This window comes from Ceratotherium simum, chromosome 12 (genome assembly GCF_057802395.1).
Source record: "Ceratotherium simum simum isolate JZ-2026a chromosome 12, ASM5780239v1, whole genome shotgun sequence".
In the NCBI taxonomy this organism is placed as follows: Eukaryota; Metazoa; Chordata; class Mammalia; order Perissodactyla; family Rhinocerotidae; genus Ceratotherium; species Ceratotherium simum.
Window position 1 is genome coordinate 73,202,350 of NC_141911.1, and position 13,046 is coordinate 73,215,395.

Here is a 13,046-nt window from a genome sequence, read left to right on the forward strand (position 1 = left end):
TTACATATAAAATACATATTATATAAATATATGTATATACACAGTACAAGCTTTAGGACCCAGACAAAGAATAGTATAGGAAAATATAGAGCTATTTCACTCATGAATATAGACGTTAAAATCCCATCATTAGTATACATCTAATGTATGAATCTCATAAGCATAAGGAAAAAAAACCAATTCAGAAATTGCACACAGCGTGATGCAATTTTAGAAAGTTCAAAACACACAGAAGTTAACAATATATTGCTTAGAAATGCATTCATTCATTCATGAAAACACTCAGAACAGGGGACTCCTCCGCATGGAAGGGGAGGGCAGTGCAGTCTCTGAGGGCACATGGCAGAGACAGTGTTATTAGGAACGTTCTCTATCCTAAGCTGGATGGTGACTATGTGAAATTATTTTTGTAGCATTGAATATGTTTAGGGTTGGAAAGGATCTTTGAAATAAACAAGCCTGGTTTCTCATTGTCCTCATGAAAAAGCCAGGCTCAGAATTTCCAAATGCTTTACATACAGTCACACAAAATCACCTGGCTCTCTCACTAATGTTCTTTCATCCTAGAACACTGATGAAAGCTGAGTGATTCTTCTGTCTGGGGTTTTTTTTTTTTTTTTGGTTCATTTAAACTGTCATTAGGCATGACACCCTTATGCCAAACATTAAATAACAATGCCCATTGCTTGGCATTTACGTTTTAATATTTGTTTGTTCAATCATTTATTTTAAATGTAATATCAGAAATTATTTCTAAATAATGAAGTATGAATAGCTATCATTTATTAAGTGTTCCCTATGTGTTTATCACCGTGGTAAGTTCTTTTCACATATTTTCAACTAATTTGATGTATGGTTTTATTAAATTTAGAGTTAAAGTTTATTCTCGGGGACCATTTCCCTAATTGCATCATTATCAGCTATAATATAGTGATTTAACTTGCAGAAAAACTTAGGTGGGGTCAGGAAAGTTTTCCTAGAGGAATACAATGAGAAGTCAGTGAGGTGAGGAATGGAACTGCGGGCGGCAGAGGAGCAGGTGGGGCAGCGGGGAGAGAGAGAGCCAGAGAGACAGAGAGAGAGACTGAGAGCCAGAGAGGTACTCCAGGGGAAATTCGTACCCTGCAAGGAGAAGGGCAGTAGAGTCCTTGCGTCCTAAGTGTAATAAGGAAACACAGAAAGGCTCTTCACCCTGAACATGAACTGTTGGCCAGGCTGGGGGAGATGTTTGAGGTCCAGTGGTATCAGACATACTGCTTGGCTCCCCACCCTAACCCCACTGCCTTAGCACTGCCTACGACCCCAGAGCTGCAGCGTTACTTGTGGGGACCCCTAGGAGAACTAAAGTTTTCTTCTATCAGTCAGTAGAATAACGTCTCTGAGATGGAATTTAAAGTGACCTGTAGTTCTTAACTATCTGCATTTGTGGGTTGAGTTTCAGACCCACAAAGGAGTGACCAGCATATCGTATGAAGTTGAAGCCACGGGAGACAATGAACACGTGACGTGAGAAGTAGGGGCTGATGGCAGAAGCCTGGGGGACCTGAGCATTTAAAAGAGCAGGAAGCAGAGCCCGTGACTGCAGCTGAAAGAGCTGAGGGGAACCTGGAGAGTGGGCGGGTATTCGAACCAAGGAGAGGTGGAGGGTTTCAAGAAGTTGGGGTGAGGTCAGCTGGGTCAGATGTTGCTGAGAATTTAACGAGGATAAAGATTGAGAAGAGTGTGCTGGGTTTAGTGACAGGTCACTGGTTGCTTGGAGTTGTTGGGAATAAACAGATGGTCACGTGTGAAGGGGTGACAACTATGTGAAGAAGAGGAGACAGCAGGGTGCACGATAGCTTCAAGATGTTGGCTTCTGAAGGGGCGGTGGAGACAGGAGGGTGATTGGAAGCAGATGTCAGAGGAGGAAGGGTTTCCTCTAGAAGGAGTGAGAGTGGAGCGTGTTAAGTACCAAGGGGAAGCAGACAGCGAAAGGAGGGTAACTGATGGAGTGAAGTCATAGAGGAAGTGGGAAGCGACAGAGCCAGAAAAGACAACGGGGGGCTACCCACGGAGAGGAGGTCAGTCCGTAGCTGCGGGGCAGAAAGGAAGGGTGGGGGTGATTTTCTGGTAGAGCCTACTTTCTCTGTGAAGAGGAGGCAAGGTCATCGTCTGCTATGGGTTGGGGGGAAGGTTGGGGGCCTGAGGAACAGTGGCTCTGACCAGTGGGTCTTAGCCTTGTCTGCACACTGCAGTCTCCTGGAGGCTCAGAACTCCCAGGCTGTACCTCAGGTCAATTAAATCAGAGTATGTGAGGGCGGCACCCAGAATCAGTACTTTGAATAACTTCCCAGGTAATTGTTACTTGCTCCCAAGGCTGGGAACACTGCTCTAAACCCTGGCTGTGCATTAGAATCATTTGGGAGAGTTTTGGAAATTAATGATGCCTGGGCCCCGCCACCAGAGGATCTGATTTTACTGGTCTGGGCTGAGGCCCAGGAATCAGGGTTTTTGAAAAGCTCCCCGGGATTCCACCGTGTAGCCAGGGTTGAGAACCCCTGATGTAGTTGGTGGTCAGGCAGCGTCAGGACTGCAGACTCAGGTGTGTAATATCAGCAGCCTGCAGAACTGAGTGATGGACACAGCATTCAGCACCCTGGTTCAGGCTGGAAAGGGTGAAGGATGCAGAGGGGATTCCTCCGAGCCCAGGGTTTGTTATTGTTGCTCTCTAGGAAGGAAAATGGAGACAGAGACGTGCTGATTTTGACAAGAGGACGTACATGATGGACTAAGAAGCGTAAGCTTAGAAGAAAGGAGGTGAGGATCCGAGGTGTCCATAAGGAAGAAATCAAAGGGTCCTGAGGCAGGAGCTTCTGGGAGACGGAAGAGCAAATGCAGAGCCAGCAGCCTCGCGACAGAACTGGTGATGTTTGAGGAGGAAGCTCCACAACGGGCTCAACTGTAACTTTTCCTTTGTTTACTGACATCGCTGACACGGGCTACACTAATGTTAGTAGCTCTGCGAAAACGAGTGAACAGAGGAGCGACGGAGATGACCCTCACGTGAATGCTGTGCCATTTCAGGGCGACAGAGGGAGCCACAGGCTTACACCTCTGGGGGTGTTCGGGGATGTTGACTCGTATTTGGCCTTGGCAGTTAGAAATGGCAGGTACCTGATTCTGATGCTGCCTTAAGAGGTTGGCCTCGTGTAAGATACTGCCATTTGCAACAATATGGGTGACCTTGGAGGACATCATGTGAAGTGAAATCATCCAGAGGATCTGCATGACCTCACTTCTGTGTAGAATCTAAGAGAGTCTAAAGGAATCTCCACAGAAGCAGAGGGTGGAACGGCGGGCGCCGGGGGGGGGGAGGTGGGAATGGCTGACGTTGGTCAAAGTGGACCAAGCTGCAGTTATGGAGGGTGAGTAGGTCCAGAGGTCTACTGTGGAGTGTGGTGACCACAGTTAACAGCACTGTACCGAGTCCTGGGAACGGCTAAGAGGAGATTTCAGGTGCTCTCCTCACACACGAACGTGGCAACCATGTGAGGAGAAGGTACGTTAGCTGGCTTGAATGTCGTGATCATTTCACTCTGTGTAGATAGGCCATGCTGTGGCGGTGTCGCCTATAAAGTGGAGGAAGATGGGCACGGCTGTTAGCCCAGGGCCAGTCTTCCTCAGCAAAAAGAGAAGGATTGGCAACAGATGTTAGGTCAGGGCTAATGTTCCTCACATACACAAAAAATAATAAAATATAAAATAAAGCAAAACAACCACAAAAAAAGAGGTTAGCCTCCTTTATATAAACTCTTGCAAAAATCTCCAAGGTTTGAGATCTCTCTGGGGAGGTCTCTGTGTGGCCTTGTTCAGCTGGACCACCATCCGCACTGTGTGCCTGACACTGATCTTCCTCTGGGGTGCTTCCCCTTGGTGACCTGTCTCCACCACGCCAGGCTCTGGGGACACACTGCTGTCTTGTTTACACCTTAGCTCAGATGATGACACTTTTTTCCAAGGATAACCAAACAGATGAAACCTTCAAGTAATAAAGGAGAAGGAAAAAACTGCAGAAAATACAAAAGTAAAGAAAAAAAAAAGATGTTTCCAAAGCCTGAGTTTCTGATTCTACAATAATTGAATTCTAACACTTTGAGGGCATTTGTGGGTCTTGGTTTCCTCCTGCTTCTTACATGGTATATTTAACTTTATTTCCTGCCACAGGGAGAAGTTTCTAGGGAAGGTGTGCCCTCCTGAAGCAAGTCTTAAGCATCAACGTGACTCCTCCTCCATTCTGGGCCCCTATTCTGGTTGGGTTTCCACACGTTGGAGTCAATGGCAGGGCTGCGGTGAGAGGCACTCAACGTGGGAGTAGGTCCTTCTACTGCCCAGGCACCAGGAAGGACCTTGATCCACGTGGGAGCAACTGAATGTATGTGGTATGATCTTTAATTCCTATGTACTAACAATCCCAGCTGACGTTGGCTGAGCATGGCTATGTGTCAGACACAGCTCCAGGTACAGCACTGTCATGTGATCTTTATAACAACCCTTTGTTGTACAGATGAGGACACTGAGGTAAATACGTTTCTCAAGATCATATAGATAGTACATGGTTGAATTTTATTTTTGATTTGAACATTAAAGTATCTTCCTGATAAGATGGCTAACTAACCCAGGCTGGGGGCTCCCTCTTCAAAACCAATATAGGAAATACCAAGGAGAGCATTGGCATTCCTGAATTAGCAGAGAAACCATCAAGAAACCCCTGAGAAGATACTATGTGTTTTCATCCAAGTATGGGCTTGAAGATCAGTCTAGAATGGAGGAGGGTCAGGCCTCAGAGATTGCGACAGGCTGGGCAGTCCTTCCTAGATAGGTCTTTTATCCTCTCCCCCTTATTTCCCTGAGGAATTTCCCCCTCCTGTCATCACTGAAAAGCAGACAAAGCAAACTCTCTTGGCTGAGGTGCAAGCTATCAGCACCAGCAGGTGATCTTTTGGGTTTATTGCCGTTTCTTGTGTTAAATCTATAGGTTCGTAAATTACCGAATCTCAGAGCCAGGTCTCCAGCTAAGGAACCATGCTTCCTGTCCTCCCTCTCTAGTCTAGCCTAGCTTCCCAGCAGGAAAAGGGTCTGCAACAAGGGCTTGGTTGGAGGTGGTTTGTTTTGGGAAGCGATTTCCTGGGGAGGTGACATTCTTGCACTTCCCAGCTGTGCTTGCATTAGTACCTGGAGGGTCTCTTTCAACACTACCTTGGAGGCCCTCTGACCCTCACAGCATGACTTGCGTTGATAATTGGCTAATCTGAGGTTGTCTTCTCTTTTTTCAAGGTTCTTAAGAAGTTAACAAAAGGGTTGTTAACGGGACATTATCTCCCTTTCATTTCCAGGCTGCTCACATGTAAGTGCCTGGCAGTTCCCAAAAGTGCCCCACACTGCTGTGGAGCCACTGAAGCCCCAGAGCTAAAACAAGTGATATCTGGAGCAGCCGAGACAGGTGCCTTCAGGGTTCATCCTGTGTTTCTGGTGACTGCAGCAAAGGCTCAAGTAGAAGAGAAGCCCGGTGCACCTCCCTTTCAAATGCTTCTTAAATAGAGCCTCCGTTCTGGATGCTGCTGCAAGGGCTCCCATGTGCCTGTCTTGTCACAGAACATCACAGCAGAAAAGGACTGTGAGGGTTTCCCTTCACCACTATCTCAGGATCCTCTGGAGGCGGGCTGTAGTGCATTGGGTGTCCATATTTGACTAGTACCAACATATGGAGATAATTCATTGGTGAACTGGGTCCACATGTTACTGACAACACCCTATGAGGCCTCAGATGTTAGCTGAGGGAAAACATTGGTGCAACAATGGTAGGAGAAATGAGATTCTGGGCCACATGTTCATATAATTTCCATGTACTCTCTGGACCTGCTTGCACACAATCCATCATACAATGGATCACTGCCTCATTTATCCAAACTTACGGCTCAGTGGTTAGGATAATATTCAGGTCAGGATGGACAGCTCTGCTGGCATATTCACTATGCCCCATGGTCAAGGCTTTCTTCCACTAAGGCTTAGTAGCCAAGCCAGGAACTGCTTTTCAAATGGAGAATAGTGTCTGCATTAAGACTCTCCTATTGGAACTTGCCAGACAGCCCATGCAGCATCAGAACCCACCACAGACACCTCTAGAACCATTGGGTTTGCTGTGTCCTATGGCCCACTGGTCAGAGCAGCTTGCACTGGTGTTAGGCACTGCTGTAATGCCATCACTTGCTCTGAAGTCTACTCAAAACAGGCAACCTTCTGTGTCATCAGATAAATGGGTCTGAGATGTATTCCCAAGTGCAGAGTCCACTGTTTCCAAAATCTGAATGGGCTTACTACATGCTGTGCCTCTCTCTTAGCAGTGAGGGTGCAAGGTCCTACAGCTGGTCTTCTTACAGGGTTAGGTGAGAGTTTGGGCATGTCTTAGCTTGCTCCAGACTTTTTGACCCCTAGAATTTTGTTGATGTAGCAGGCTCATATGTGTAGATTCTCTGGTCTCACATTAAAAAAATAATAATCATATTATTTCTTTTTTCTGAGGCTTATGACTCTTTCCTTAATCCTCTAAGGCAGTTCTGACATCTCTATATTATTGATTGTAGACCAAGCTTCCAGGTGCTATCCCAGCAACATATTTAGACCGGTTCTAGGTTTCTGTGCTAGAATGTTAAATCCTGAAACATGATTGCTTTGATGTCAATAGATTTTCTTCATACAGCTTTATGGTCTAACCTCCTGGTGCCAAATGCTCCATCTCAGGTCTTAGAATGACAATGATTTTTCTATCAGGTCTTTGACATTGATATATAAAAGTTATTTAATCCATGTACTCAGTCTCTTTTATAATTGTCTCCTTACAATTAAATCCAGGGCTTAAATTTCAGCAAAGTCTGCCCTGCAGATGCAAAAGACAAGAGCCTCTTTAAATGCTTCCTTGGGGTTCTTATGAAGCTCAGTCTTCTAACTAAATTCTGGTGCTAGCCTCAATAATCGTGGTGGTACAGCATGCCAGGGGTTAGCAGAACCTCACCTGCTGCTGCAATGATGGGATCTTTATCTCAGTGTTTGGTGAATGATCCAGTTCCAAAATCCAATCCTGAGGGTCTGCTTCAAGGCCATTTGTTTCTTAGTCTGTGATCCACCAACAAAATATAGCTTAGACAAGGGCTGTGTTCAGGTAGTTTATTTTGGGAAGTGACCCCAAGGAATGGGAGTGGTGGGTTAGGAAGCATGAAACAGGGAAGAGGGAAAGTCAATGCAGGATGCAATCTTGAGCAGGTCACCGCCGAGGGGAACTAGGGGTTCATCCTACCAGGACCCTCTGAGAAGCCCTGTGGAGTCGCTTCAGAAATGTCTACTTGATGGGTAGATGTGGGGGTCTGGCCTCTGGCTCTTGTCCTCCATTGATGAGGTTTTCCTCCTGGGCTTTGACTCCTTACACTCCCCGGTGCCCGCGTGCAAGCGCCTGCTGGGTCTCCTGAGGACTCCATCGTGCAGCCAGGTCACATGGGGAGCTGGCTGCTGCAGTGATGACTGGAAGGAAGGCGGGGCCAAGAGGCTGTAAGTGGGGCACAAGAAGGGACCAATAACACTCCCTTCTTTTTTCTAACACTTTCCTCAAATCTGGTCTTGCGTTTGGGATTCTGCTCCAGGTGTCTCATTAAACTCTTTCTGTCGTAGAACCATAAAACATTATAGCAGAAAGAACCTCAGGGAACTCTATGAGGGCCCCATTGCCCAGGTGACCATACTGAGGTACAGAAAGGCTCAAGAATTCTAGCAAGTCTCACAGAGGATCAATGCTACAGTTAGACTTGGAACCCAGGACTCTTGGTTCCCTGAATTCGGGGCCTTGAAACTTTCAACCCCTTGGAGTCCAGGAGGCATATAACTGCTAATATGGAATGATCTCTGAATTCACCTGTGTTCTTTGTTCTCAGAGAATAACTTCAGTGATGCTGTTTGTATTTATCCAGTATTTACATTCTGCCAAGCAATTTTGTGCACGTAAGTCCATTTAATCCTCACAGGAATGCAATGAGAGCTGTGTTATTGTCACTTCATAGATTGAGAAATAGAAGTTTAGAGATTCAGTCGCTTGTCTGCCTATGGTCTCAGTTAGAAAATAGAATTCTGTCTTCTGAAATAGTTGGAATTCTGTCTTCTGAATTCATTTATTACAAGCCCTGGGAAAATCTTCATAAATGCGAGAGGAGTACACACATAAATCATGTCATTGTTGAGCAATCTTTAATCTTTCGTGGAAATGTGCAGAGTCCAAGTATAATCACACACACACACACACACACACACACACACATACACAGAGAAAAATAATTAGTAATTTAAAATATATAAGCTCCTGGCATCATGCACAAAATGATTGCTGTTTACAATATTTATTCATTCATTCATTCATTTAAAAATTATTGCACACCTACTGTATGCCTGGCATTGTTACAGCACTACAGATTATAGTCAGAGCAGAGAAAGCCTTGCTTTCTTGCAGCATATTCTTTATATTAAAATCCACATAATTTATTCTTTTTGCCTATGGCTGGAACTCAGTGACCTCCTGTGTACTGTAATATTTTTATTGAAGCAAACCACGAAAGGAGAAATCACTTAATGCCTAGAAAGACAGGAGAGATGGAATACACATTCTTTATGTTGCAGGTTATTTTCAGAATTGCTCCTCTGTGAGCAGAGAGACCAACAGGAGGAGAGAAGGTGACAGAGAACTCCTGCTTCCAGCGCGAGCTTCTTTACTTGCTGACGCCGCCTCCACTTACGGAAAACTTCCCTGCCCTCCTCTCCGTTGCCCCGAGACAAGGCTCCCTGTTCTGCTCAGCCACCAATAAAAGCACTGTCCTCATTTCTAACTTTCGACACCTGCCTCCTAGTTTGCCAGCTTGTGGTTACCTACAGAAGGCATTTTATGGACTGAAAATGCTTGGCTTAAGAAATTTTTTTCCCCCCAAATATGCATAGCAAAACTGATGGTAACATATGGCCCTATATTTTTTCCCTTCTTGCCAGTTCACTAAAATAAATTTACTTTCAATTTACATATTCTTGTCTACATTTCAGAACTTTAAAATATATTTGTAAGGTCTGTCCTGTCTATCTTTTTCTGAGATTATGCAACAGCTTTGCATGCTGTTTAGGAAATAACAGGAACTTTTAGGATTTTTAGAATCTTTCATTTCCTAAGAAATTTGAGAAGTTTATGAGATCAGAAAAAGAAGGCCAGAGTATGCTTAGAAAAGTAAAATTATGTAAAATGTATAATTGTTTCTATCGGATAGATAGCAATATACCTTTCAGATTTAAAAACAAGTCTACTTCCTATAAAACTCTAATAAAATTCTATTAGACAGGTTTTCCTGTCCTTATACAATTCTGTTTGGACCCTTTAAACCAAGACCATATTATTAAGAATCGTAGAAATATGAAGGGGCTCTTGGAAGGAATTTGTAAATGAAGGAGAAACTTATCATGGACATCTGAATTTACTAAAAAGGAGATAATGTTATTTTCATGCAGACACAAGACCACTCTGTTGTTCTGTGAGAAAAAGCAGTGGGCTCTAAGAGAAGGTCTCGAGACTGGCTTCCCTCTTCCTAGTTTCTTGAGCCTTTTGTCATTGGGGTGTCAGATGTGAGCAGGAATGTCCCGTAGCAGGAGCGCTCCAGAGACTGGTGTGGGGACACATGGCCTGCTTTGCTTGCGCTGTCTGGATTCTGCTGTGGAGGATGGAGCTGGGACTGGTCTCTATAAATCCCTGGTAGGGCTGGGTCACTGGCTTCCTTTTCTGATCCTGTGGCTAATTGAACACCACTTCCCCATTCCTGTGGGTCCTGGGGCATGGAAATGGAGGGTTTAGACTCTCAGCACCCCTGCCTTGGCCCTGAAGACAACGTAGCAAGTAATGTTAGGGATGCTTGTGAGGTCAAGAGTGAAGTGAGACCTTCTGAGGTTTTCAGAACAGTGGTTCTCAAATGGAAGATGTTTTGCCTTCCAGGAAGGGGACAATTGGCTGTACCTGGAGACCTCCTTGGTTGTCACAACTGGGTGAAAGCCTCCTGGTGTCTGGTGGGTAGAGGCCGCAGGGCTTGCTCACGTCTTCTGCTGCACAGGAGAGCCATCTACAACAAAGAAACCTTGGCTTAAAGATTTGATTTGTTTTCCTTTGCTTTTGATACAGTCATTTTAAAGACTGTCCCAAACAGCCATGTTAAAATATAAATATAGTTTGTTGGTACCACATGATATGTGCAAAGGCACTCTCTGTTTCACACCACCCCAGAGTTGAGCTCACTGCTCCATGCCCTGTTGAGCTCCACATCATTCCTCACAATAGCCCCAAATCTCTCTCCATTCCGGACACCCGTCATGTTCCATTCCTGACCCCATCTCTGAGCATCATCTCATACCCGAGTTTCAACTGAGGGATTGGATTCAAATATGTTGTAGTTAAAAAAAAAAAGAAAGACAAATGGTTTAGTTCTTTGGGATGCAGAATGTCCTCATGGAGTATGCAGTGCCCAGGCAGGAGGAGCACTCGGCATTTACCTACAATTCCCGGGTGACTTCTGGCTCCTTTTCAGTGACGGTGTTTGCATTACATAGTAGGCAACCTCTGATGGAAGAAACTCACATTGCTGCACCAAATTTGCTGCAGACGTCCATATCTATGGAGGTCATGGAAAGGAGATATAAAAATAATTCATAATGAAAATTATGAGTTAGCTTTTTTTTTTTTAGAAAGCAAAAGAAAGTGATAGAGCATCCCATAACAATCTTTTATGCATATTGAAGTAGATAACTTGTCATGTTATCAGAGAAGAGAAATAGAGTGGGATTCAGTCTCCGAATTTTCAGAAAGGTAGATATTTCCTAAATTGGTAATGACTGTTCGAGAGTCATGGTCAGGGAAGGTTTATTAGCGCAAAGTAGAAAAAGTGTTACAAGGTGGACGTTGACTTGAGACTCTAAAAAGTTTTTACATCTGAATTGTATTTCAAGACACAGAAAGCCAAGATTAAAGACACAGCGAGAGAGCGGCATTGTGCACGTGCTCAATCGTGAGGTTTAAAAACAATGTAATTAAGCTGGGATCTCGATGGTAGCATGTCTGATTGTGCGGAGTCTCATTGTGAAAGACGGAGCAGATATTCGCGTGAGACACGGCGGCAGAGATGCTTGATTTTGAGAGATCAATACTTTATGATTGTGGAGCGTGACGTTCCTAATCTGATAAAGAAAAACTCTCCCACTTGGTATACAGCATTCTCTGCCCCTCTTGAAAAATAATCTGCCCTTGGATTGTTACTTCTATTTTAGGTGGAGAGACAGAAAATGATGATCCTGTGAGACTGTTTCTTTCTAGGCATTTTTACTAGAATACAATACCATAAAAATGCAGAGAGGAAGAAAAGAATAATAAGAGCTGAGAATTTTGCTCTGCAAATTCTTTTGCAAGGATTGTCTCACCTTCTGATGTCAATGGCAATCACACACATTTTTTTATTCCAAATTAGAATCTGTTGCCTGTGTTAGCCCTGTTAATGACTCCCATCTCCACTCTTCCCTTAATACATGCATAGGAGCCAGTGGGGTCTTTTTATTTTTACTTTAAAATTTCTCTAAGCCACTTTTTGTAATCATTTACTTCAAACAAACGAGCCCAGCCAATTTGCCTAGGGAGACAAGAAATGCTTCATGTCCTGAGGACTTTCTGTCTTCCACAGAGAGTTGAAATTTGGCGACACACAGCCCCGTCATTGCCAAGAAATTAAAGGGTTTTCTATTCCAACAGCTAGCTACATTCAGAGATGTTCACCTAATAGGAACGTGTGTGTACAGTCAAGAGCACCTAAGACTGGGAGGCGATGAGACGTGTCAGAGAATTCTCCCAAAAATCGCTGCAGCTGCTGGTTTCTGCTGGAAAGTAAATAACAAATGTGGTGACACGCACTTCCCTCAGAAGAGCAGCTGCACTGATCAATGCTGTTCTCGGGCTGCCTGGCCAAGCCGGGCATGTGTGTGACAGTCTGAGTTGACGCCGTGTACACTGATGTCCTTGTTAGTTTCATATGCCAAAGGAGAGCCCAATCCTCCCACGTCGAATTCTCTAGATACTCTTCTAATCTGACGCTAAAATTCTATGCCATTTGGGGAGTGAAAATGAGTCTCTCGTCTGTATTTCCTCATCACTGAATTCCCTGAGTGGAACCATGAGGAGGGCACATGGCTCCCCTGCCCTCCCTCTCCCCGTTTCTCCAAACACGCAATGAAAACATTTTGCATAAACAAATTCCCAATCATAACTAATCACACGAAAGCTGACAAAAGTGTGTTATCTTACACTACGAAAATACTAATCAAACCACCTCATCAATTGTTAAAGTTAATGATTTAGATACGCAACACTCTGCCTAAATTTTCGTAAGTAATTACATAATTATACACAGGTTAACACAATCAAAAATAGCAATTGCCTTCTCAGTCTGGAGACTACGTCAGGGCACCGCAGTCCCCGTCTGGAAATGACTGGTCTGCTCCCTGTGTCTGAGAGCTTGGGCACGGCACAACCAGTTCACTTAGGAGGGACTTCCATGCATCTAGGCTCAACTGCCTTGAGGCTCGAGGTCAGGAGGACATTTGTCTGTCAGGGCTCGATCAAATTTGCTGTTAGAAACACGGCATTGACAAGTTTCCATCTCTTCTATAGGAAGAGCAGGCTTACCACTAGTTACACAATGATTCATTCTAATTCAGTGTCCCTTCTCCCCATCTCAAACTTCAGGATTTAAATACAAATATCTGTTAGTTTATAGATCTAAAGTGTTTCAGGGCAATACCCCTCAAAATAAATTTCTGGAAAGCAACCCTTTTCAGATTTTTATTGCACTATTGAAACCATGTTTCAATCAGAAAAAAATCTCTAGAGGATTGACTTAAAATATTTTGTGGTATAGAGCATTGAAGTACTGGGACGTTTTCTAGGATTTGCAGAAATGTGT

The 13,046-nt window shown here is 44.3% G+C and overlaps 1 long non-coding RNA gene across 1 annotated transcript; it reads left to right on the forward strand.

Annotated features, from left to right (window-relative positions):
* The first annotated feature begins 2,710 nt into the window (after positions 1 to 2,710).
* Positions 2,711 to 9,088, forward strand: LOC147915891 (uncharacterized). The gene is made up of 4 exons (XR_015553757.1): positions 2,711 to 2,796; positions 4,204 to 4,411; positions 7,959 to 8,025; positions 8,695 to 9,088. It is a non-coding gene; the product is annotated as an uncharacterized LOC147915891 (long non-coding RNA).
* Positions 9,089 to 13,046: the final 3,958 nt, after the last annotated feature.